The sequence below is a fragment of the Eubalaena glacialis genome, chromosome 15, assembly GCF_028564815.1.
Source record: "Eubalaena glacialis isolate mEubGla1 chromosome 15, mEubGla1.1.hap2.+ XY, whole genome shotgun sequence".
Classification (NCBI taxonomy): domain Eukaryota; kingdom Metazoa; phylum Chordata; class Mammalia; order Artiodactyla; family Balaenidae; genus Eubalaena; species Eubalaena glacialis.
The window spans coordinates 3,070,191-3,097,878 of NC_083730.1; the positions used below are offsets into that span (position 1 = coordinate 3,070,191).

The 27,688-nt window shown below is 46.1% G+C and overlaps 1 long non-coding RNA gene across 1 annotated transcript in view; it reads right to left on the reverse strand.

Moving 5' to 3' along the window:
- The window catches only part of LOC133075264 (uncharacterized), a 29,483-nt gene extending 2,353 nt beyond the window's left edge, over positions 1-27,130 (reverse strand). The window contains exons 1-7 of the long non-coding RNA XR_009697342.1: positions 26,923-27,130; positions 24,454-24,524; positions 22,923-23,034; positions 5,247-5,545; positions 2,717-3,170; positions 2,482-2,600; positions 705-2,347 (exon numbers count right to left, since the gene is read on the reverse strand). This is a non-coding gene — a long non-coding RNA (uncharacterized LOC133075264). The remainder of the gene's footprint in view (positions 1-704; positions 2,348-2,481; positions 2,601-2,716; positions 3,171-5,246; positions 5,546-22,922; positions 23,035-24,453; positions 24,525-26,922) is intronic.
- Positions 27,131-27,688: the final 558 nt, after the last annotated feature.

Sequence of the window (27,688 nt, forward strand, 5' to 3'; positions counted from 1 at the left end):
CCTCCCAGCAAGGAGATGAAGCAGTGAAAGCACATTTGTGGTTGGGGAAAAATGAAGGAGCCCACGATTAAACAGGCATGCGCAATTTCCCAACCTCTTTTGGTCCTGCCAACTTCTTCTACAATAATATCTAATCTCGAGAGCCCTGGGAGAATTTTTTTAATCATATGATTATTTTTGCATGGTGCATAATGAAGAAGCAGTAAGTTAAAAAAGCATTTTTTGATTGGTATGTCACTAAAGATTTCATTATAATGTTCATTTTAACACAAATGTTGATCATTTTGATTATACATAAAGATGCATTTCAACTGTCCCTATGGCAACAGTGATATTCTCCATTTAATTTATTTTAAAATAATTACGTGGTAAAAGCATGATTTGTTGACAAATGCATTTTCAAATAAGATATTATATCCTGTTTGGTTTCAGCTCATTACATATCCTAAAATGTAGATGGACATATATCTTCATGTCATAATATCAAAAACAGCAAAAAGCACATAGTCTATTTGGAATTCTTGCATTTTGTTATTTAAAAGCCAATTGATATATGTCTATAATATTTATATTTTTATATGTCCACTATCACATGTACTTAGTTAATATGCTTTTAGATACATGACAGAAAATTATTCTATCTTAAATGGAAAATTTTTATATCATTATTTAATTCTCTGATATAAAAAATAAAATGTTCTTACCATTTAGCAATAGGAAGCCCTGCAAGGGGGTTGGAGTTGGAGTATGATCTTCCTGTCATGCAGTTTTGGGGTTTATACTGTTGGGGGTTCACTCTGCTTCTTGGATTTGTAGGTGTTTGTCTTTTGCTGCATTGGGGAACTTTTCATCCACATTTCTTGGAATGCCTTTTTGGGCCCACTTCTTTCTCCTCCTCCTGGGACTCTGATGACAGGATGTTCGCTCTTTTGTTCTAGGTGCACAGCTCCCTGAGGCTCTGCCCACGTTTTTTTTTCCAGTCTGTTTTCTCTCTGTTCCTCAGATGGGGAAATTTCTGCTGTTCATCCTCAAGTTCACTGGTTCTTTCCTCTGTCCTCTCCAGTCTGCTTTTGAGCCCATCCACTGAGGTTTTCATTTCAGTGATTGCATTTTTCAGTTATAAAATTTCCATTTGGTTCTTCTTTGTGTCTTTTATTTCTTTGCTGAGAGTTTCTATTTTTGTTGTTGTTCGTTTCAAGTGTGTTTGTCATGGTTTGTTGAAGCAGTTTATTTTGAGGGTGCTTTAAAATCCTTGTCAAATAACCAACATCTGGGTCATCTTGGTGTTGGTATCTGCTGAGCATCTCTTCTCGCTCCAGCTGAGATTTTCCTGGTGCTTGGTCTGATGAGTAACCTTTTTATTATAACCTGGATATTTGGATTATTCTGTTATGACGACTTCTGCTTCGGAAGGCTTCCTCTGATACCACACTAACAGGGCGAGGGGTGCTGTTCTTGCTGCCAGGTCAGGGGACGACCAGTTTCCCTGAGGAAGGGGTGCAAGGGTGGTACCCAGCCTTGCTCTGGGCCTCTCCAACCACCTGGCTGTGCTGGTGTCAGCCTTCTTCCCACTAGATGGTAGTAAACGTTCTGGCCCTAGGTCCCCGCTCAGCCTTTGCTGGGGTCGGGGGTGGGAGTGATGGTCGTGGATTTCTCCATGGAGTTCGGAAGGTGTAGGGCAGTAATTGAGTCAAAATCCTCTGTCCTGCTAGGCCGCCCCTCTGGCCAGAGACAGCAGACTCTTCTTGGGCCCTCTGGTCTGTGCCCACTGGGGCTCCTGGGCTGCTGGTTCCCTGTACCCAGTTCAGGGTCTAGGAGCGCACTCTCACGCCTGGCAGGTCTGTTCTCTTCACTTTTCAGAGTCTTTGCATGTTTGTTTCACATCACGTGCAGGGATTCTGGCTCTACTTAGAGGGGGGACAGGGTGATGTGTGTCCATCCCATCCAAGTCCTGAACTGCAAACCCCCTGCACTGTCTTATCATATCATTGTCTTTGGCTCCGTCAAATATTGCTCTTTCCCTGTTTATTCCCATTTTCCAGAGCTCAGCATGTCCTGTCTGAGACCTTCTACAGCAGAGTAGACCAGGACGAACGTGTGTTTCGCAATCAGATTCACGTTTCACTCCGGCTCTGTGACTTAGGTGCTGTGTGATCTGGGTAGACCGCCGGCCTCCTGCATGCCAACCGCTTCCTCTGTGAATGAGTACGACGCTCCCTGTCTCGTAAGGTTGGAGCACTCACAGCAACGCACAGTGCATGGAACCGAAGGCTCCCGGAGAGTGGGGGCTGGTATCATCAACACTCTCCCTTACGCTGGCATCAGATTTCACAGTTTAATATCGGGTCTGTAAAACACACACACACACACACACACACACACACAATCTTCAAAGGACAATTATTTGTGATTTGACACCTGCAGTAAAAGTTTCATACACAGGCCCCCTGCACCTGTGGGCCCACTCGCCCAGCCACCTACCGGTCTCAGCACAGAAGGCCGGCCACGGGCAGCGCGGACACGGTGGGATTTTCACAGCGGACGATGGCAGGCGTCGTCTCCATCCAGCACTAACTGCTCTGCGTGTTCCAGAAGCTTCCCTGTGTGACAAGAGCCCCGTGGAAGTGTGACATTGACCGAGGTGAGTGAGTGCCTTCTACATTTCCCATCAAGTTTTCTTGTAAAGTGTGGCAAACACAAAGGAGCCACATCTTACCCCGACGGGGTCTCTGCCACGGGCCTCAGAAGATCGCCTGTGGGTGTCCCCCAGTGGCTGCCCCTCCCAGGCTGGAGCACACGCACAGGGGCTCTTAGCTGGCGACCGTGGACAGTGCTGGCCGTGAGCTCGGAGCCGCTGCTGGGCGGCCGGGTTAGCAACTTGGGCACAAGTGGATGCACAGGGCAGCCCGCAGGGCACGCGGGGGACCTTGTGCTGGACCAGGGGGGAGGGCCTGGCCTCCCTCCCGCTGCTTCCATCATCTGCCTCTGTGTTCTGCCGGCCAGCAGCCCGCACGGACCCACGACTCCTTCGCCACCAGAGGATGTGAGGTGCAGACCGTGCTCGTCTCCGTCCTCAGGTTCAGATCTTTCAGGCTCTCTGCTTCCGTGGCACAAAGCCTGGCTCTGGGGCAGCCTGTCCTCCCGCTGAAATTGGAGCTGGCGGACGTCGCCTGTGTAGGAAAACACAAAGGTAATGGTTTGAATGTCTTTCATTTCTGTGTCTTTCTCCTACAAAAATGCCTTTTACTTTTCTCTGATACCTGTTGCTTTTTTACGCAGAGGTGAGTAAAAGCAAATGTACTATTTGATCTCACACAGAAAGTCATATTTAATGATACTTCGTTGGATAGGTTGACAGTCCACATGAACGAGTTTGAGAAACATTAAGGAACAGAAACTTCCACTGTGTTCTTGAGTTTCCAATAACGGTCTTCCTGTTGGCAACTTTTTAGCTGTGTGATCTCAGACATGTTGCTTTACTTCTCAAAGCCTCAATGTCCCTGTCTGTAAAATGGAGATAATAAGAGTCCCACCTTCAGGGGGTTACTGTCTGGATCACATGAGTTAGAAGATGAAGGCCCTTAGAACACTGTTTGGCAGAGAACGTGAACCATTTTCCCGCTGTGATTAAGGAGGATAATAAAGTGTTCAGGCAATTCTTCTCCAACATTCACGCCGCATCTTGCCTTCCCCCTCTTGGTTGCTACGGTTGGATTTTGATTTGTAGGGCCCTCTGGATTTGGGTAGAAAACAAATAGCTTCACGTCTGGAAACTGGTGCCCCCCGCGTGGCCCTAAAGCTTCTTGTCCCAAGCTGTCCAGGGTCAGCCTTGCCCGGATTTTGCCCTTTAAATTTCATACCCTATTATATACATGTGGCATTTCTCGTTCACATTTGGAAAGATTTGCTGAAACTGGTATCGTGTCTAAATACACTATTTGTACTCACTCAAGTGTGTCTCACAATACTCTGGGACAGTTTTTTTACATTAGCAGATTCCCTAGTCACCACAGTGCTCGACCCCCAGGCCCATCTCCCGGGGTCCCTTTGCACCCTGAAGACTTGGAGGGGGGCCTTGGATTTTGCCAATTACATTTGCTCTTCCAGAAACATTTGTTGTTCCTTCCCAGTGTCTTCTGCCCTCCTGGTGGGTGGCCAGCGGATTACTCAATGATTTGTTCCAGTAACTTCCCAGATACTGATTCCAAGATGAACAGTCTATAACTAGGTCCTAGGCCATCCCTTTTAAAAGGTGGCAATACTGTTCTTTTCGAGGCACCTCAGGAGACTTTTTCTGTCCTCTGGGACCCCTCACATGACAGCTCATGCCCCATTGTGACGCCTGCCAATGCCTAAAGTGGCCCAGAGACCCCTAAGGGAACCGATCCTCTGCTGGGTAATGGTCCATTATTCCTCTTCCTCTGCAACCTTTCCTTTCCATCCATCCATCTCTCACGGGGATTGTGCAAGACTGTTCACAGAAGCACTCTTCAGCAAAAATAATGAACTCAAACATGAAAAATACATATTCTGTTTTTTTGCTTTCCATTTTAGGGGAAGGCGTTTTCCTCTATTTTCCCCTTCATTTAATATATTTGAAAAATGTTGAGATTTCTTATCTCTCCTATGCTGTGGAATCGTCTAAAGCTTGTCACTCTATAACTACTGTTCACTAAGACCTGTCTTTATGATCTGGTGTGACTGTGACTTTATGAGGAAGCCGTTTTAATACCCGGGTTTGCAGTGCTGTTCTTCCAGATAACATGGGGGTACAGTCAGCTCTACAGGTGTCTAAACGCTGGTCCCTCCCGGGCACAGTATGAATTCTTCAGTGTGGATGCGCTGGGGGGAGGGGCAGGCCCACTGCTCAGGTCCCGGAGAGGCAAGTCCACGCCATCCCAGCCCCCTCCCGGTCCTGCGCCCCTGCCTGGGTCCGCACACCCCACGGCTCTTGCTGCCAGGCCTTCTTCACCCAGCAGGTAGCCTTTCTGGATGGGGCGCCACAAGGCGGCCCCTTCTGCCTACCGTCTGTGTAGTCTGCCAGTCGTAGGGAAAGGAACCATCTTCACCGCTGGGCCAGCGGGAGGGCAGGGGCTCTGGACGGCCTCTCCCTGCTCCTCTCTCCCGTTCAGGTCTCTCCCTCAAATACACCTGGGTTGGTTGATGGGCATCTTCCTAAGGAGCAAGCCTTCTACTCCCTGCTTGAAAACTGCCCCAATTCCCCGCTGGCTTAGCAATCCCATTACCTTGGTTTGGGGAAGGAGACACCACTGGGAGTCATGTGACGCCTGCCAGGCCAGTGACTCACACCCCATGCTTCCCCTACCCTCCCCGGCACGTTGGTGACGTCGTCGGGTGGGAGGAAGGTGGGGAGGCGACGAGAGGCCGGGTGAAGGGGCAGAGCAGTCTGGGTCTGACGACAGGTGAAGCCCTCCTGGGAGTTCCCTCCACTTCTGTCCCGGGTGGGACCCCTGTGTCCTCAGTCTCACGTCTTCCTCTTTCCTGGCTGCATCTTCTCCAAGAGGAAGCACGTCCTTCATGTGTCCTAAAGAGGGTGCAGAGAAGCACAGATTTTAGGTTCTGGCATGCCTAAAAATGTCTTTACTTTACCCTCATATTTTATGGTTTGGTCGGGGATAAAATTATAGGTTGAACATAATTTTCCTCTTGCAATTTCCCTCGTTTTTATTTTTGTCTTTTTGTTTTTATAAAGGGAAATCTCAAATGGCCTGATAACATGAACTGCCAGGGCCCTGACCCAACCGTGTGTCCCAGCCCCACGTGTAGCTGTTTCTTTGGCATTGATCATGGACGACACACTTTTAAATGATACATGCGTACTGGTAACTCTTGGTTCCTCAGCTTTCTCTTACTGTTGTCTTGCTGTTGGTTGGTTGATTTTCATGGCAGCTTGTAAAATTTCTATTTTTGAAAATTCTATAAACATAAATAAAAAAGAGTAGTATGTGAGACCCACAGGTATGCCCATCATCCAGCTTAGACAATGACCGGTTCATGGACCATCTTGTGTTTCACTCAGGATTTTGAAGGCTTTGTCTTCTCCCTTCCCTGTGCTGAGGAGTCCTATTCATTCTACCGTTTCTGTGTGTGAACTGTGTTTGCTTGCTGTTCCCGTTTCAAAGCCCTTCAGATCTTCTATTTGGTGATGGTATCCCCACATTTCATGATGATGGACCCAAATGTGGACCCAGTATTATTTTTTACATTTGTACATCCTTCAGTGCTGAGAAATTTCCCTTCACTTTATCCTTCAAACTGTTTATAGAAATTGTGTTTTATTTTAGCTCTCACACCTACAAATCCCAAGGCCTTTTATTTATTCCTTGCCCATACATATGTGTGTGGGTGCATGGGTGCCTGTATTCATCTGTTTCTGTTTCATGAATGCAGCCTCTGCTTATCTATCTAATATTAATATTGATTTTTTAAAGTTTATTTCTGCTTCCTTCATTTTCATTGACTATTTCCTCTAGGTTAATTTGTCCTATTGTATGTTTTCCCCATCAAATTTCTAGTAATGCTTGACTATCCTCTCATACTGATAACTGAGGTACTAAAACCCAGATTGGTTGAGCTCATGGTGGGGCTTGTGGATGGGTAAGGGTCGCCACACCTGGTTTCTGAAGGTCTGGGAGTACGTGGGGAAGGGGTTCAAAGAGCAAAGGGCCTTTCCCAAAATCTCCTGCCTGGATACCACTCCCCATGCTGACCTTTGGCGGTGTCTGGGGTCCCACATTCAGAGCACCTACTGTTCACTTTCTCCACTGAATAAACCTTCAGTTTCCTGCGAGACAGAAGCGAGGGACAGTGGTTCTCACCTGCTACTCAGAATGCTGGAGGGGACCCTTCTCAGTGGGTTCCTTGAGATAAACTACCTCTCTTCCGTCAACGTCTCCATCTATAGACACTTCCTCAGATCCTCAAAGCCTTTACCAGTTTTCACTCTGTCCTCTAAGTTCCATATACTTGTTGAAATACCTCACCTGCTGCTGTCTTTTCTCCCATTCTCTTTGTTACTGTGAATAAAACTTTTAAAATTCTTTTGCAGCGGGTTGGGTAGAGAGGAGATAAATGCATCTGTTCAATCTACCATGTTAAACAGAACATTTGTTTGTTTCCTAGAGTTCTTCTTATTTGTCTGATTTCACTTTTTTCCTTCCCTTGAAATATCGCATCTGGTTACGTGTGTGACTGATTCCTCCAAACCATCCACCTGCTTTATCTTTAAATCTCCCACTGTTTCTTCCCTGTTAAGGAGCAGTTACAGCCTCTGTGCTGTTCGATTCCTCCAACATTCTGAAAGAGGAAATTCTCTCCAGTGTAGTCCAAAAAGCTATTTGGTGGTCTGTGGTCAGCTGAATTGTTTTTCCAGAATGTAATGGAATTAAACGCCCCATCGTAAGTAGATGTAACTGAATGCTTTGGCAAGTTGACCAAAAAAGGTTTCCTCAACCTCTTCTCGGTGTGGATGCCTATAAATAGATTCCATCAAGCTGTGGCCCTCAATCTTAATCTCTTTGGCCTTAGCACTGTCTGGTTCATGGCCTCAGATGTCCTGAGAGATTTTACTCCGTGGATCATGGCGTTTATCCCCACTGTCGCGGAGCTTTCCTGCCATGATGGTAGAATGTGAGAATGTGCAGGATTTTCTCCCCAGCAAGGAAAGAACTGAATTTCTCATTAACTTGAAGAAATTTTTATGATCACCAAATTGTTCAGGTCTGGTCTTTTCAGAAAGCTACCAGAGGGGGCTTCCTTGGTGGTGCAGTGGTTAAGAATCCGCCTGCCAATGCAGGGGACACGGGTTCCAGCCCTGGTCCAGGAAGATCCCACATGCCGCGGAGCAACGAAGCCTGTGCGCCGCAACTACTGAGCCTTCGTTCTAGAGCCCGTGAGCCACAACTACTGAGCCTGCACTCTAGAGTCCGTGAGCCACAACTGCTGAGCCCGTGCGCCACAACTACTGAGCCTGCGCGCCTAGAGCCCATGCTCTGCAACAAAAGAAGCCACCGCAGTGAGAAGCCCCCGCATCACAACGAAGAGTAGCCCCGCTCGCCGCAACTAGAGAGAGCCCATGCGCAGCAACGAAGACCCAACGCAGCCAAAAACAAATAAATAAATAAAATTTTAAAAAAAGAAAAAGAAAGCTACCAGAGGGAGGAGAAGGGGCGGGCGGGGAGAAAAGAAATGATGACTATTAAAAAATGGTGTCTTTTGTTCAAGTTTCCAAACAAAAAAAAAATTTTTTTTTCAGGAAACAGGGAGGACGCTGATAAAACCCAAAACACTTTGAATGTCAGTGGTCGCTCTGCACGTGCTTCTCCTGGACATTGGCACCCCTTCCATCCTCACAGTCTTTTTCTTTCCGTCCTGGCACTAAAAGGGTTAAATACATACTGGGCCATGATTCAAACTTCCTTCAAGTACTTTAAACTCTCAAAAGCCCATGCAGGGATTATTATCACTTCCTGTTTTAGCCAGGCTCCTCATAATCTTTGGCAACTGTATTTCACTTGCTCTGTTTTCTCTGAGCCAGAAGGGCCCAGCCTCACCCTTTGAGCACCAATAAAGGCCGCGGTAAAGCAAACGACCCAGACCCAGATAACTGCACGGCCAGAACAAAGCGTTCCTGCCTGACACCGATGACAATAAATGGCAGCTACATTTAGGCCAAAAAACATCCTAGAGGTGCTGAAAGAAAGGTGCAGTAAGACTTTTAATCTTTTGGAATAAAAAAATTAAATATTACTTCTACTACATACATTTGGAACATGTTTGAAAAAGCAGTTGACCTACATTTTTAGGCAAATTCGTGGATCTGTGTCATCCTATTATATTTATTTTGTGCTCTATTTGGTCATAACAGTGTTTGAAGATCATTTGGTTAATCTGAAAAGTGAGAACGGAGTGTTTTTCAAACAAGCAAGGGGAGAAGTGAAAAGAAGATGTGAAAAGAGCAGGCTGGTGCATATGCTGGTCTCACCCGTTGACGGGCGACTGGCGGGGTCTCTGTTCTTCCTTGAGCAGAGAGGCTGGAACTAACCCGTGAAATCAACAGACTTCTGTGTCTGAGCATTTCCTGACTACAGGAAATACAGCTGAAGCCTGACGCGCTTATCAAACTGCAGTCCCAAAATAATTCAATCACCGACAAATTTCCCCTGTATAGATGTTTCAGTAGCAGTACACAGTCACAGTTTTAGTACATAGTTCACCCTTATGCCCAATGTATAATCAGTTGCTTCTAAAAATATATTGTAAGTGTTCAGGTAAGGGAGAAAGTTTATTTTCCTAAATGGAACGGAAAAGGATCAATTGCATTTAGAAGGAGAAAAATAGCATAGTTAAGTGATGTCTTTCTTGGAGCTGTAGGTCTTGCTATCATCTGGGATTTTTTTCTGTATATATGGGTATGGATCATTATTGAAATAAAAGCAATGGCTTTTTAATATTCAACTTTTAGAAACATAGGTATTTATGTCCTGCTGATGAGGGAATATTTTTTTAAACTGGGTCATTGGAGTTATTTTTTATTTTTTTATTGAAGTGAAGTTGATATACAATATTGTGTTAGTTTCATGTGTATAGCAAAGTGATTCGGTTACACATATACGTATATGTATATATCTATATTCTTTTTTTTCGATTCTTTTCCACTATATTTTATTACAATTTACTGAGTATAGTTCCCTGTGCGACACAGTAAATCCTTGTTGTTTATTAATTTTATATATGGTAGTGTGCATCTGTTAATCCCATACTCCCAATTTATCCCTCCCCCCTCTTTGGTAACCATAAGTTTGTTTTCTATGTCTGTGAATCTGTTTCTGTTTTGTAAATAAGTTCATTTGTCCTATTTTTTAGATTCCACATACAAGTGATATCAGGTATAAGTGTCTTTCTCTTTCTGACTGACTTCACTTAGCACGATCATCTCTAGGTCCATCCACGTTGCTGCAAATGGCATTATTTCATTCTTTTTCATGGCTGAGTAATATTCCCTTGTATATATGTGCCACATGTTCTTTATCCATTCCTCTGTTGATGGACACTTAGGTTGCTTCCATGTCTTGGCTATTGTAAATTAGTGCTGCTATAAACATTGGGATGCAGGTACCTTTTTGAATGAGAGCTTTCGTCTTTTCCGGATGTAGCTAAGGGAATATTGAAAACTTTTTCTTCCAGCTTCATTGAGATATAATAGGCACACAGTACAAGTTTAAGGTGTATGAATATTAAACTTATTCCAAATTTCACTCTACATGATCCCACTCATTTTGTATTGAGACTTTTCCGAGCCAGTATGGGAAGGACCCCAGAGCCTTGATTTGAGCAGGAGGCAGAATGGCACAGACTCTCCAGCGAGACGCCGAAGTTCAAACCATGGCCCAACCATCTGTTGGTTGTGTAGACACTCTTTCTCAAAGTTTAGGGTGAAATGGCGATAAACCTGTCCCGCCCCGGGGGGTTGTTGTGTGGATTAAGTGAGTGAACGTGTGCAAGATCACTTAACACAGCAACTGGTTGTTATTCCTACTTAGGGAAAACCTGGACTTACCCAGATAATTGTGATGGTTGAGGCTTTCGTGGTGGATATGGCCAGACAGCTGAGGCCCCTTTCTGCTTCCAAAAGTAAAGACATTTATGCCATAATTTGGGACATGAGCAAGTATAGTGGTGTCTGAGCTTCTGCTTCATTATCAGACATGAATCATACCATTTGTCCTCAAGTGATTTTGCATGGGTAGTATGGGCAGGGGTCTTGGAAAAGCTAATTTACAGATAGGAAGTGGCTTTGTCTCCTCAAGGAAAGTCCTTGCTAGTTACTGGTGCCATTTTCAGGGCTGAAATTCTTTTCCTTTTAAAGAAGTTTGAGACACCAGATGAAAGACATTGGAAAGTTGTAAAGTGGGGTTAGTGTTGAGTAGATTCCAACATTCTTCACTAACTGGGTGGTTTCAAATAGCTAAGATTCACACCTCCTTGCAGACAACAGCTTGAGAGAGGATGGAGAGAGGGGATGGATTTTGGAAGGAACAGGGTTAGGAAGACACAGTCATCTATGGGAAGAGCCCATGGAAAGGGTGTCCAGCCAGATTGCAAATCTTTCATTTTCCCTTTAGTCAGCTCATATTATACGTGGAAGATAACAGAGAGTTACAAAATGTAACTGATGTACTGCTGGCAGATTTTGGGAAGGCACAGCTTAATTCAGAGGAGATCAAGGGGGCCAAGGGCTGTGAAGTGGCTGGAAGGGAGCAGAGGCCAATTGGGGAGCTCTTTGGGGAGGTTGTCTCCACTGGGGGATTTTTAGAAACCCTCCCCAGCCTCTTGCCAAGGACACTTTTACCTGGTATTCTGTTATTTGCAACTGAAATGCCCTAACTGACATAGGCTTGCAAATCCAAACTATCTCAGATACAAGAATTATTGGAACACGATTGCCAGACAAAATACAGGCTAACCAATTATATTTAAATTTCAGGTAAAGAATGAATGATGTTCCAGTATAAGTATGCCCCAAATAGTGCATGGGACATACTTACATTAAAGATTATTTGTTGCCTATTTGAAATTCAAATTTAACTGGGGGTTCCGTATTTTTATTTGCTAAATCTGGCAACCTTGCATTGGAATGGGAGTGGATGTATATGGTAACTGAAAATTAGCATCACATATGCCTCAACTCCCAAGGAAGGGGTGAAATTAAGGACTTATCATTTAAGAAAAATATATTCTAACAGTCATAATGCCATATTTGTTGCATGTATAACAGTGTTAAAAATGGGAGTCTTTTATTCCAGTTTCCGCCGAGGCCTCAAGATCATAGGTGTCAGCTAGTCCTATACCCACGCAGGTGCAGGACCTCTGGGGCGCTTTCAAAGGAGGTGGTGAAAGTCAATTTCATGATTCTTGCCCCTCATCAACCTTCTTAGCAGAAGCTACAAATTCACTTTTAAGCCAGGATAAACTGGGGGAAGAGAGACACTGTCATTCTAAATGAAGTTTGGTACTTTACCATATAGGACTGGGCACTGTAATTTCTGATATAAGACTATTATTACTTTGAGAAGTGACCAGAAGACTGTGTAATTCAAGAGTGGTTGGAAAAGTTATGAGGACCAGCCTGAGATTTCACGCAGGAAAGAGACAGCTGGCAAAGCAGATTAAGAGGCACGTGACGGACGAGAAGAATATGGTTGTTTCCTGCTTGTGTCTTGAGTGTCCTGCTCTTCCATGCCATGCTGCATGTTCCTGAGATCCCAGCCCTGGTCTGAGGCCCCGACAAATATTAGTGCATTCAGTGCTCTCAACAGCCCAGTGAGGTACACGGGTATATTATCATTATCTCCAGTGTACTGGGAAGGAAACCCAGACACATAGAGGTCGAGTAAATCAGCCAAGATTACACATCTACGGTGAGGCAAGGCCAAGATTTGAACTCATGCATTCTGGCTCCAGGACCACCTCTTGTAACCATTTTTAAGTGATTATTATTAATTAATCACTTAATCACTATTAAGTGATTAAATATTATTGTAACTTCTCATTAAGTGAAGCAAATGCAACCAAATTTACATTAAAGGCTCCATATTTTCTATACCTCAATAATTTTATTATTGTCACCACCCCAACCACCATTGTCATCATCTCATCATCATCTCATCATCATCATCACCTCATCATCATCATCACCTCATCATCATCATGATGACATCATCATCACCTCATCACCATCACCTCATCATCATCACATCATCATCATCATCATCATCACCTCATCATCATCATCATCATCACCACCTCATCATCATCATCACCTCATCATCATCATGATGTCATCACCATCACCTCATCACCATCACCTCATCATCATCATCACCATCATCACCTCATCATCATCACCTCATCATCATCATGATGTCATCATCATCACCTCATCACCATCACCTCATCATCATCACCTCATCATCATCATCACCATCATCACCTCATCATCATCATCATCACCTCATCATCGTCATCACCTCATCATCATCATCATGTCACCATCATCACCTCATTATCATCACCTCATCATCACCTCATCATCATGATGTCATCATCATCATCATCATCATCTCATCATCATCATCTCATCATCATCATCATCTCATCATCATGTCATCATCACCTCATCATCATCTCATCATCATCAACATGATGTCATCATCACATCATCATCATCATCTCATCATCTTCATCATCATCATATCATCTCATCCTCATTAACATCGTCAATTCATTAATTCCAAATCCCCACCAAACACTCTCTATATACTGTACACCAACATACTTGCACTGTTTTGTATCACAGGAATTGATGATTTTTGAAATAATAGTGCCAAGACTAGCGATTCTCATTTACTGAGTGCATAATATGTACTGTACTGAATGCTTTACTTATTTAATCCTCCCAACAAGCCCTCGAAAGTTAAGAGAATAAACTGTCCACAACCAGTAAGAAAAAGATTTACAACCAGATCTTTCAGATCTGCTGCCTGGCCCTTGACCATCACAGCATCTGGCCTCCCTGACAGGGTTTCCTCTCTCCAAGTACAGAGCTAGACTAATGGACTTAGCCTGGGCAAGAGAAAATTCCTCTGGGACGCCGTGGCAATTGCTGACACTCTCTTGCATTCCAACCTTTGTCCTTGATATGTCCACTTATTGGGAGACGATGCTTCAATATTTGTAATTTATAGTGCAAATATCCTTTACCTTGCTCCCTGAAAAATACTTAAATAAAAATGATGATTGCCAGCTAGCACAAACAACAGGAGGGTACCCACCTTTCTAACATTTGGATAGTTAAGGAAGTCTGCAAATTTGGAAAACAATATAGCCATTACCAGGCAGCCGGCGTGCCCCTCCTGATGCATTGTGGGTCAGAGAGAGCACAGTGTTTTGTAACCATGGAAACAAACTGAGTTTGAGAAGCCTGAGAGCAAGCCTCCAGCATCCAGATTACCCTTCAAAGTTGGCAAAGGGGGAGAAAAGCTCTGAAGTCACTTAATGCATGGGAAACTAGTTCTAAAATATCTAGACCTTAATGAAACCAATTATTCTGGCTGACTCAGGAGACAGGGAGAGCTGTGACCTACAGAAGTGTCTGATAAGTCAGTCCCCAGCCTCTAACGGAAGAGCAGCAAGGAAGCCTTCTCCCCTCTCCCGAACTCACGTCACAGGTCTTGCGCTCACTCTCTCTTTCCAGAAGGATGTGCCCTTCCGGAACTCCACAGGAAAGAATCCACCCTCCCCGGCAGCTCTGCTCCCACAGCCCTCTCACCATAAGAGAGGACGTCCCCATCAACCTGACTGTCTCTCCCAGCAGACACCTCGGCAGGACAGGTCACACCGAGGGACGTCCCTGGAAAATGCAATCCTTCCTTCTCATGTTGGCAGCTTCCTGGGTGTTCCTGGGATTATGACTGAGAGTCATGGTCAAATCCAGTGGATCCTGGGAATCCTTTCTAGCCTCTGTGCCTTAGGGAAGCAGGGCTGGGGTCACATTTACTTGTGTCCATTTGCAAAAACAGCTGTTTTAGCTTCTACAGACTCCCCGAGGCCCAAGGAGCCACGGCCCTCACCCTGCGTTCTTGACTTTGGTCCTGGAGAGAGATGGATGGTGTCCTTACTGCCCTCGCACAGCCCCATCTGCTGCTCTGGTCTTAGCTGCATGTCCACCAAGATAAGAACTTTGGGCCAACACGTAGTTTTGTTTCTTGAGAGCAAAATCTTATTGGGTGACTTGGATTAACTGACTTGGGGTGTGGGGTGCCCAGAATCTCCACATCTCCGTTGGTGCTGAGGACACGTTGGGCGTAAGTGGGCAGTAAGCAGAGAGGATGGCAAGGGGGAGCACACCCCCATTCCTCCTGGCCCAGCAGCTGAGCCCCTGCCTCCTCATGGACAGAGGCAGCTAGACCTGACCTTGGCTCTTCCTGAGGACGCCGCCTGAACATCGATTCCATGAGAGTGTAGCTGGGGAAATAGCCCGTAATGCCGCAATTATGGTTCATCTGTTGCTATGGTATTTCTGTGGCCTGTTTGGCTTCATGAATGTCTTGATTATTTTCAATACCCATTTATAGAACACTCTGTTCATCACAATGGATTCTGAAACCATCTTCGTAGGGTACTCTGATAACAGACCCCATTAGTCATGGCACTACCACCTCACAGTGTGCACAGGAAGCGGGTGTTGTCTTAATAACTAAAGTCGGGGAAAGTGAAAGAAAAGACGTTACGAGAAATGACATTATCATTCTAAAAATGGAAACTCAGCTTCAGTTTAAATTACAGTTGACATAAATTGATGTTTTGATGTCAAAAGATACCATTTGATATCATTGAGGCTTTGACATCTAGTTGGTGGCACAGTTGAGAGGAAATATCATTTGAAGAACAGGTGACTGATTTTAAAGGGAGGCATAATGAGGCCGAAGGAGGAGATCGTCAATAACCCTGGCTCGCAAATCTCTGGTTTCCAAAGAAACTATGTCGAAAACTAACTAATTCACAGTTCAGTCTTTTATGTATTGGAGCCTATATTCGGAGAATGTTTACAACTTAGGAATAATAATGTATAATAATTATATGTATGTATAAATAATATTAATACTATAATAGTGTGAGCAATAAAAAAAGAGAAAAAATAATATCCTCCTATGGGTAAATGAATTACTGTGTATTTAGGCAACGGAATTCTGTATCACAGTGGAAATGAATGACTTAGAGCTACATACATCAACACCCACGGACAACATACCAAACAAACAGGCAGGAAAAAGCAGAATGCCTACAATATTATACCACTTGTGGAGACTTCAAAACTATGCAAGACTAAGCAATATATGATTTAAGGGTACATTGCTATGTGCAAAAATTACAAAGGAAATTAAGTGAATAAGGAACACAAAAGTAAGCAAATAAGGAACATAAAACACACACACACACACACATATATATGCATGAATATATCAACTATGACCTTTAACAATATTGGTCCAGTTCTAATGCTTAAGCTGAGTGGTTGGTCTGCGGTGTTTGTAATATTATTCCTTGTATCTTGTGTATACTTTTTAATATCTTCTTTTGTATTTACGAACCATAGTAATGGCCATCAACTTGCTTTTCTTTTTCTACCTACAAACGTTTATTTTCCCCTTGTCCAGGCAGGGCTGTCCCAGCACTTGCTCCTGCCAAGCAGGGATGTCCAGGCCTCCCATCTTCACAGAAAAAACTCGCTTGGGTCAGAGGACATGCTCTCTACTGCTCTGTACAACGGGATCAGAAATGATTCCTAACCCCCATGATTACAATCCAGTAATAATAAGTATAACTAAGCGGCTGAATTCACAAATATGTGAGTTTCTGTCTAAAAAAAGCAATTGTGAACCAAGATGATGATGATGATGATGTCTATATTTTTCAACAGAACGTGTTGGCAAAATCATACAAAATAAAGTAGATGATCTTTATTGACTCTCTTCCTTTATATGATTTTTCTGGAATACAACAAGATCAAATTAGAGAGTATCCTACAATTTCCCTTCCCCTCTGATTTGGAACTGAGGCAGAGGGAGGTAAAGAAACTTATTTAAGGTCGTAAAACACTGAGTGTCACCAGGGGCTCAGTCTAAGCCCCCGTCTCTCAGATAAGGGGCCGGCCCACACCATCCCCCCGCCTGTGTTCTCCCCTCTGATACGTTACTATGAGAGGGAGGACCACTTGGAGTCTGGCAACTGTTCTGACACAAAGAGCACTGATTTGGGAGGCAAGAGATCTAGGTTTAAGTGCTAAATCTATAATCCACAATCTCAGCCACCTGCCACAGAAGAACTGTCTCCATTTGTGGGATGGTATGTTTTAATACCCTGGTGAGTGGGCAAAATTCCCAACTGGATTCGACAACAAATACAAAGGTTTATGTGCAAAATCGAACGTGACCTAAGTGTAGCCCGATAAGCAACGGCAGATGCCCGCTTGGCTTTCGTCTCCAAAGGTGTACCTTTTAATACCATGATCTTTCCATCTTCCAATATTATTGGCAGCACCCTACTGGGTGCTAATCCTCCTACGAACACCTTGCAGCTTTTGACTGTCCAGGTGAGAAGGCCTTCAGTAGGTGTCTGGGGCGGAAGTACCAGAGGGCATACACTTTACACAAGGAAGAAACCAAGATGGTAGGGGTTAAGGGTGACCCCGAATCTTTAAAAAGAAGCAGCCTAGGAAAACAGCTCAAGCCCCATCTTGGCCAACAGTACACTTCTTCTAGTTGTGTCCTAGGAAGTAGAATAGCCAGGTCACTTCCAGGAAGCAAGCCTACCTTCTCTCACGATCAGACCCCCTTCTTCTGGTGCTTCCCTGCTGGGGGCTCCCACAGCCCCTAGTGCAAACCCATCTGCTGGTCGGCATTCTGGCTGCAACCAGAACAACTACGTCTGGCTATTTTAAGTACAAGAAATTTATTGGTGGGGTATGAATGCAGAGAGGGTCACAGAACTGACCCAGGACTCAGAAGGCTGCCAGGAACTCCGGATTTCTGGAAGGTCAAGGAGCAGGAAGCAGCAAGGCTCTCTGTCTTTGCATGAAAAGTCTGGCCAACAATACAGTGGACAACAATACAGTGACTGTGAATGGATTCTAAGTACCACTTCCCGTCAGTGAGTCAATGAGTTCCCGCGTGGGAGCATCCAGCAGGTCCCGCAGTGGGTCAATGCCAAGTTCAGATGCCACAGGGCTAAGAATGGGAGTTACTCCCCGTCCAGCTTTGGTGGGGACGGCCATGCACTGCATTCCACTAACACAGCACATCTTGGGGATTCTGCCAGGACACAAGGAGTGACAAATGCCCATTGAACTGACTCCTTCGACGCTTCTGGATTTATACATACACACACGCACACACACACACTTTTCTCCCTGGATGTTCACTTCCAACAACAAACCAGTTCTCTTTAACACACTGCTGCTCTCTTTATCTCACACGGAAGATACGCTCACTCCTTCACCAATGGGCAACAACCCAAAGCCTCGATGGTCACCCTCTGCGGCCAGCCTCAGCACCAGTGTTCCTCCTTCCCCACGTCCCACCGTGTGCTGTCTTGCTATTCTGAAATCTGCGCACTAAATTATGGCCAGCTACCAACAAACTGTGTATACAACAGTGAGGAGAGGAATGAAAAATGGAAATTAATTAACTCATAAATATCTACATGACACAGCGAGGAAGGGAATACCCATAGAGGCTCCAGCATGATCTCTGCAGCGGCCAGAGCTGACGTTTATGACCCTCTTTCTACCATCATGTTTGTTTTGCCTTCAGCCAGCATCTCGAATGGCTTGAGGTCCTTACACACGAGGGTTTCCCAAATATGTATTCTTGAGGAATCTGAGAGTTTGCTGGTCCTGTCTGTAGAGGATTGTATTAGTCAGAGTTTTCCAGAGAAAAAGAACCAATAGGATGTGTGTATATACAGAAAGAGATGTATTTTGGGGAATTGGCTCACACAATTGTGGAGGCTAGCAGGTCCACAATCTGCACGATGGACCATCAGCCAGAGACAGGTGATGCCGCAGTTCAGGTCCAAAGGCCTTCAGCTGATACTTCCCTTTTCGGAGGTTTTTTTAAAATTCCAGCCGTCCTCGTGGATGTGAAAGGGCATCTCATTGTGCTTTTCATATCAATTTCCCTAACCACTAATGATGCGAGCATCTTTCCAGGCGCTTACTGGCTCTCTGTACATCTCCTTTGAAAAAATATCTATCAGATCCTTTGGTCATATTTTAATTTGGTTCTTTGTCTTTTCGTTATTGAGTTGTAACACTTCTTTATATGTTCTGTATCCTATAACCTTATCAGATGTATGATTTGCAAATATTTTCTCCCATTCTGTGGGTTTATTTTTTCAATTTCTGAGAGTGTCCTTTGAGGCACAGTTTTTTTTAATTTTGAAGAAGGCCAGTTTATGTATTTTGGAGGTTGCCTGTGCTTGGTGTGTCATATCTCAGAAAGTGTTGCCTAATCTAAGGCCATGAGGGTCGACACCTATGACTCCTTTTAAATCTTCTATAGTTTTAGCTCTTTGATCCATTTTGAGTTAATTTTTGTATATGGTGTGAGGTAGGAATCCAAATTCATTCTTTTTCAGGTGTCCCAGCACCATTTGTTAAAACGACTATTCTTTCCTTATTGAATTGTCTTAGTTTCCTTGTTGAAAAATCAATCGGCCATAGATGGATGGCATTATTTCTGAACTCCCGGGGGCATTCTTTTGATCATTGTCTTGATTACTGTAGCTTTCTGTTAAGTTTTAACATCAAGATTTGTGAGTCCTCCACCTTTGCTTTAATTTGTCAAGATGATTTTGGCCGGTTTTGTCCCTTGCACTTCCACATGAACTTGAAGATAAGTTTGAGCTTCTTGGACACACTTGAATGTGTTAAAATGATAGCAGGGGCTCACAGGAGGTTGAAGAACAAGACTTGTAAAACTCACAGGAAGCCAGAGAAAAGGAGCTTGGGCTGCCCTGGACATGACGTGATGGCTTCACCTCAGCATCTGTGAACAAACTCCAATTGTTCCTTTGTTGTTGCTTTGCATTCTCCAGTTCCAAAGTCCTGGTGTGGGTGTCCAGCTGGCCAAGTCCAGTTCCCATGTCTGAGCTCTCGCTATCTGGGAAAAGGAGAGCAGGCTCACTTTTCCTTTCGACTTTGGTATCAGGAGCTGGGACTCTGCATCAGGTGACAGGTTTTCACTATATTTTTAACAATATTCACTACATCTAAATGGGGATAATTGTTTACTTGTCTGTAAGTTCCATAAAAGCAAGTATTACGCTTTGTCCAACATTTTTATCTGCAGTTCTCTGTAAGAAGCATTTTTCCCTAAGGGACTGTGTCTTTTATTTCGCAAAAAACCCCACATAAAATAAATATGTGTTGAAGCAAGAAGAGAATAACAATCCTATAGCCTAGGAGGCAGGTATAATTATTATCGTTCCCGTGGTACAAACAAGAAAAATGAATCTTTAAGAGTAAGTCATTTACTAAAGTTCACATAAAAAGTGAATGGTTGGGCGTAAACTCAGGTTTGCAGACTCCAGCACCCACAGTCCTGGGCACTATTGGACCAGACGGTCACGGGCCTGGACACTGGCCTTTAGTTTGTGGATCGGTTTCCTAGAGCTGGTTCACAAACTGGGTGACACCACAAACTGGGTGGTGGCTTAAAAACACCAAAATTTATGCTCTCACAGTGCTGGAGGCCAGAAGTCCAAAATCAAGGTGTGGGCAGAGTTGGTTCCTTCTTGCCCTGAGGGAGAATCTGCTCCAGGCTTCTCTCTGAGCCTGTGGTCGTTCTGGCGATCCTTGGGGTCCCTCAGCTTGTGGACCCACTGCCCCATGTGGGCCTCCATCATCCCTGCGTCTCTGCGTCTCTTCCTCTCTTCTTATAAGGATACTGGTCATTGGTATAGGGTCCACCCTAATCCAGGATGACCTCATCTTACCCAATGACATCTTTGAAGACCCTATTTCCAAATTAGATCACATTTTGAAGTTCCGGACGGACGTGAATTTGGGGGGAGACTATCCAACCCAGTTCAGAGTCACACAGACTTGAACTAGGGTACTGGCCCCTCCCTAGCTTCGCGACCTCATAATCCTCACTCCCTCGGCAGTTGTGATGTGTAACGCAGGTGACAGTGCATCCCGGTTTGCCCCAGACAGCCCCTGTTGCCCTGACATCACTTTAATATTGTCCCCATTTACTCCCCAAAAGTGTTTCCATTTGAACAATAAATGATGCCGTCGCTCCATGCGCAATGTGTGTGAATGTCTAATACACAGGAGGCCCTCAATAAGTAGCAACATCTATTATCAAAAAGAAGCAGCATTCAGTAATGGGGCCACAGGTTTTGGGTAAAGGCTTTCTGTCACCTGGGAGGCGAAGGCTGAGCCCACAGTTGACGGCTGTGGCTACAAACCAAAGAGGACCATTCATGTGTGGAGTGTGGAAAGGAGGATAAATCACACGCTGACTGGAGTTCACAGAGGCCTCGCCCATGAGTAGCTGCACCTTCAGCGCTGTGGCTATAGTCAAGGGGTGTATTTACGTCGTTGGTTAAAAGGCAGGGCTGAAGCTTGTTCACTGATTTCTCCCCTGGCTTAGCACAGTGAGGCAAATAGCACTGCTTCTAAAGTTTGCTGATGTCCTGAACGAGTTATACAGACATTTCCCAAATTGAGGTTCATTACACTCAAGTGGGGTAATTCCAGCTTTCCAAGATGCACAAGCGGAGTCGAAATCGCTTTTGTTTCTTCTTTGTAAAGCGACCTCATTAAACTCTTCCACTAGTTCTTAAGGCAGGGTCTTGAACTCTGTATCGGCCCCATGTCTGCCCCCAACCCAGACCTACTGAATACAAACATCCAGGGTACAGCCCAGGCCTCTGATGTTCCAAGACCAACCCTGGCGAGTCTCTGCTCATTCACTCAGGACGCGAAGCTGCTACCAGGGGTACCTGTGACCCAGCTCCAGCAGGAGGAAAGGAGGAACGAACGGCAAGGGCCCAGCACACCCTCTTTACCTATTTGTCACCAAATGTAAATTCGGAAACAATCCTGACACTCCCGAATACCTTTTTTCTCATCTCCTTAAACATTTCCCTCAGTGACGCCCTTGCATCTTCAAATCAACTCAAAGGAGGCTGTAACCTTTCTCTGCAGCTTTAGAATTGTGCTGTCCAGTACGGCAGCCACCTGTAGCTATTTAGATTTAAATTAATTAAATACAATTTGAATTCAGCTCCTTGGTTTCACTTCAGGTGCTCAGTGGCCGCGTGGCAGCTCCCACGTGGGACGGTGCTGACATTGGGAGCTTTTCATTGTTGCAGAAGCTTCTATTGGACGGGTGTCTATTGCACCCGTGCAAAAGCTTCTATTGCACACCTCTGGCTCTAGACGGGTGTCTGCTGACCTTGGATGCAGGAGAGTCACGGGGAGCTTTCAAAACCCCAACGCCCAGGCTGCACCCTCGGCCACTTCATCACGGCTTCTGGGGACGTGGCCCAGGCCTCTCTACAGGTGCCCGGGTCACCTGGAGGGTTGTTAAAGCAGAGATGGCCGGGGCCCGCCCGCAGAACTTCAGATTCAGTAAGTCAGGCGGGGGTGTGAGAACGTGCATTTCTAACACGTCTCCAGGGAGCTTGGAGCTTCTTTCACAGCCAGTGCCCTAGAAGGCAGGCGACCCAGGAGGCTGCATCCACCCCCCAGAGCACCACAGCGCCCCTTCTGGCAGGGCACCCACCACCCCGCACTGCATGTAGCCGCAGAAAGCAGGCCAAGCCCTGCTTCCACGGTGCTGCCCTGTGGCCCCAGGAGAGGGGCCCTAGAGGCCGCTGGAACTACCCAGGGCGGGGGCCAATGTCCAGCTCAAAAGGAAACTTCCCTCTTGCTCCCAACTCCGCTCCGTCATTTTTTCTCTGCGTCATTCCCTAGTTCCTGAGGCCACGGGGACATGGCACCCTCTCCAGCGCAGCCTGGCCCCAGGGTTCGTGAGAAGGAGGGGCTCGCCCTTTCCAGATGTCCCCGCCATGCCCGGGGGGGGATCTCTGCAAGTGCCCCGGTTCTGCAATCCATCCAGTGTTCTTTGTCTGCCCACTGGTCCCCCAGAAAATCATATTAATGGGAAGACAGTGGCCCTGGCCTTATGCAGCCTGAAACTTCTGGAAGCCAGAGCCACACGGGTCATATTTTAGGATCACACATTGAGACCCACAGTGAGACCCGCCCCAAAGGGATGCAGCCCAAACAGCCTGGGGCAGAGTCTGTCTAAAGGGCCCCAGGGTTTCACCTCCAATCTCTGCCTTGGTTCTATTCAAAGGGTTTTCCTCCAGGATCACACAGATTGCCTTCTTTCTTCTTCTTCTCATCCCACCTCATTTTAACGTGGGCTTCTCTTCACTCTAGATGAAGAAAAGCGTTTACAAGGTATGAGAGTCCATCCCTCATGTAGCCCATATTTTCCATTAAAAAACAATGAAGTTGCATGGACGGACCTAGAGATAGTCATACTGAGTGAGTCAGCCAGACAGAAAGACAAATACATGATATCGCTTATACGTGGCATCTAAAGAAATGGTACAAATGAACTTATTTACAAAACAGAAATAGAGTCACAGATGTAGGAAACAAACTTATGGTTACCAGGGGATGGGGGGGGAGGGATAAATTGGGAGATTGGCATTAACAGATACACACTACTATATATAAAATAGATAACTAATAAGAACTTACTGTATAGCACAGGGAACTCTCCTCAATACTTGGTAATGACCTATATGGAAACAGAATCTAAAAGAGTGGATATATGTATATGTATAGCTGATTCACTTTGCTGTACAGCAGAAACTAACACAACACTGTAAAGCAACTATACGCCAATAAAAATTAATTTTAAAATAAATAAATAATAAAAATAAATGCTAACAACAACAAAAATGAAGTTGCTCTAACCTAGTCCCAATTTCTGTGCCTTAAAGAAATAAAGGATAATGCTTATCCATCAGAGTGGCTTAACTTCACCAAACACCAGATCTTAAATGCCATTTTGAGGCCAAAAAAACCTTCACTCTTTCTTAATACTATGTTTCTATGGGTATATTAGAATACAAAATGAGGAAATTGAATTCTACCACAAACCTGAAGAAAAGTTACATCAAATCCTTGGAGAGAATGTGTGATAATAAAGGGTAAAGGTTTTTCAGACCCTGAAAACACTGATAAGCAGAGGATCAGCTCGTTGGTCTTGTTCCAAAGACTTCCAGAATAATAATTGTTAAAAACACAAAGAGCAAAATGTATAAAAGTGCAACAACACAGTGGTTCAGGTTTACCCACCGACATGCACATCCGTGGATTACTCCGGAAATCTGGCCCCCAGTTGAATTTATTTCACAGAATAACATAAAATGTTTACAAAGTCCGTCCTACATCTCCCCCAGAGATGTAAGTTTCAAATCACATGGTGCTTTTTTTAAGCACTTGAGGTCAAGCAGGAAGAGATTCCTTTTATGCTGGAAAGGAATCAGGGATTCTGGGCGTATTTTAGCTCATCTTTCATTTTCAAGCACTCCTCAGACGTTAATAAGCATAATCCCCTAATTTGGCGAAGAAACCCAGCCCCCCAATACCAGGCTTTTTCCTGGGCTCTAACAAAGAGAGCAGGTCTGCCCCAAAGTGGGGAAGGTCTGCGGACTCCCCAGACCTTTGACCACCCTTTTGCCCCAAGCTCCAGCTTTTCAGTTAGGAAGTTAAAGAGAAGGAAAGAAAAAAAATATTTAAAATTCAATCACAAGAGTGTCTATGCATCATTAAAGACAGACCTTTGTTCTGTCACTTTCCGAACTTTAAATGTGAATTCTTCTTCTCAAGATTACTGCTGGACTTTGTTCTTCTGGAAAAAAAAGAGAACGCTTTAAGCACCCTAAAATGAGGCTTTCACCTGATACTAATTTTCTTCTTAGTTATAAAGGCTATTGTTTGTTTGAACAAAGAGAAATAGGAGCTATTAGCAGCTGTTTACATTATAGGAATGAGGGCACAGAGGGGGGAGGGGAGGAAACCTCCTTCATTAACGAGCAGGGGACGTTGATAACTGGGGAACTGCAGGCCCGAAAAAGGAAAGACAATGCTCATATTTTCTAGTCCTTCCACCCATCCAAGACGCTATATTTACCATCTGTTAAATGCCACTAACACATTTTAGATAGATCTAGGTTTAGTGTGAAATTTTAGATTAAACAAGCAGGTAGAGTCTGATTTTTAAAACAAAAACAACACACCACCCTAGAACTCTGGGATCAGGCTTGTGTGGAAACACTGCAGGGCCAGGCTGAGCACACAGGGAGGCCGGGGGTCTGTGCCATGTCGGGGTTGCCCCCCGCCCAAGGAATCCTGGCCTTTCAGGAGGGGCCGCAAACCAGGCTCTCGATAAATATTTATAGAACAAATGAGTGAATGAATTTCACTTGAATTAAACATGACTCCTCTGTGCCCAGCATAATTCACTTTCATTTCAGTGATTGGAAGCTTGGCTGAAAAGTGTCCTTCTGAAACCTTAGAGCAGAAGTTTCCTGTACTGCCCAGCTCCCTGGAGAGCCTCCAACCTGGCCATAGGCAGAATGAAGCCCTAACTCACAGCCCTTCATCAGAATATTTTTATTAAGGAAAAAAAATCACAAGCGATGATATCCGGTGACTGGCTTCTGCCACCCACCCATCTCACGTTCCACCTGGTCATGTGCTGGTTTCAAACTCAGGGCACAAGCAACACAAGTCAGAATTGTTTCTTTTTTTTTAATCTTTGGGGAAGAAACAGAAATGGAGGAGAGGGAAGAGTAACAAGGGCGGATTAAACAGGAGGCAGGTCCAGGCTTTTAATATGACTGTACCAGACAATCAGAGCATTAAATGCAGGCGTAATTTGTCCACGGAGGTCCCTCCGTTGTTTCCTGAAGCATCAAGGGGGGTGGGAGTGGGATTCAGTGTTTACATCCACGAATCCTAAAGGCAAGGCTAATGCCCTTTGCCACTAAAGCTGGGGACCTTGCTGTATCTCTCTTGAATGGAACAAGCTACGTTTTGAAGGACCATTGCCTTTCATGTGGAAATATTTATTTGCTGGCCACTGCAGAGCTGCCAGGAAGGGATAAAACATCTCCTGCTGGAGTTTCAGAAGCCAGTCTCCAATCGCTGGATTATGCTGTGTTCTCTGCCTCTCCCTCACGACTTCATCAATCTTTTTTTTTTTTCTTTTTACTATAAGAGACTTTCATTTATTGCTTCTAGAAAGCCAGGTGCATTGCAGTGGATCTCTTCGGCAGAATCCTTGTTTCATCATGGAGCTCCTAAGGTGTGCTGGCTACTGGCAGCGGGATGCAGAGAGGAGGGGCCCCTGGCCCACCTCTTGGGGCCACCTTGAGCTGGGAGGGACTCGGCTTTTCCATGACACACACTGACTTAAATCCTTCAGAGATTTAAAAATCCCCTCTGTGAGCCCAAACTTTCCCGCTGTTGGCCAGAAAAAGAGAGTTCCCAGGAGTTTCGGTTCCTGATGCTCGGGGCAAACAGCATTTGCACAAAATGGGCGTGGGGGGGCTCTCTGAAGTGCCTGTTTTGCACGGTTTACAAACACGCTCAGGTTGCACTTAGCCCTTGTGCTTGCTTTTAAAAGTGAAATTTTGGCATTTTGCATTTAATCCAGACTAAAGCGCTTTGGTATCGGGACTTAAAAGGTCTTCCAATGGCCAAGACTTTACAGCTTGGATAACATCTTTGGAAAGGTTAGATGAGGCCATTTTCTAAAGCCGTTGAGGGCACAAACACAGGACTTTCTGCCCTGCTGAAAAAGCGGGGGGAAACGAGGTTCTCCCGGCCCAGCCTCTCCTCCCATCTGTCCGCCTCTGGGTCCGCGGGGAGCTGCGGGCGCTGCAAGGCTGCGGGCACTTGCACGAAGCATCCCGGCTGCACCGAGGAAGGCGGGACCACCTCAGTCCGCATGGCCGCGGCCTCCCAAGAAACCGGAGCCGGATCCGGAGCAGGCCGAGGAGGCACGGCCCAGACCTGCCAGCAGGGGGCGCCGCGGGCCCCGCCGAGACAAAGGCCCACAGCCCAGAGCCGGGAAATGGGGGCGGCGCCCGGGGCCGAGGTGGGCTGCCGGGGGGGCGGGGCCTAGTGGCCCCCACTCCCAGCGCCGCCCCTCCCCCCCTCGAACCCGCAGCCCAAGCCCGCCCGCGGCCCGGGGGCCTGACCCGGTGCAGCCCGGCGCCCCCCGGGAGGGGACGAGGGATGACCTGGTGTCTTTCCTAAGATGGTTCCCGTTGGCTGCGCGGTCGCGGGCATCTGTCCCCGTGTCACCGACGGGCTTCCCCCCGGCGCAGCGCGGCTGCACCGGGGGCCGCGAGGAGGGGACCCCGGGACTCCGTGGGCACGGCCGCCGAGGCCTGCGTGCTCCCTGCGGTGTCCGGTGGCACAAACCCCAGCGTCCCGACCCGGCGAGCAGGTCCTCCCTCCCCGGCCCTGCCCGCCCCGCCGGCCCCTCCCAGCGGTGACCTCATTCCCAGGCTGGGGAGCGGGGTGAGACCGCCGCCCGGGCCCAGGCATTTGCAGGCACGCGCAGCGCGGGCGGCCTCGGGTTGTCTTTAGAGACACCGTAGTTTTGTGTGGCCCAGGCCACCTTCCCGACACTGGAGCCCAGAGCATTGACAGACTCACTTCGGTGCTGTGTCGCGGGACGCCCAAGGCCCTCTCGCACTTTGCACCAGGCGAGAGCAAACCCTGGCCGCCGCGCAGAGACCCTCCCCGCCGTCTGCACACACGTCCCCAGCCCGCGGCCCGCGAGGGCTGAGGCTGCTGCCCGGCTCCAGTGCGAGTCGGGTCCAAACGGCTTGACCGGATCTGCTGAGGGAGACCAGGGCCTCGGGGGAAGCTGTGCAAAGTCTTCCGCTCCCACCGGGTGCTCGGAGGACAAAGAGGGGCCTGTGCGTCAGGCTTCCCTCCAGCCCGTGGGAGACACACCCGGAAGCATCTTCTCCCACGCAGGCCGCACCTGTGCCAGCC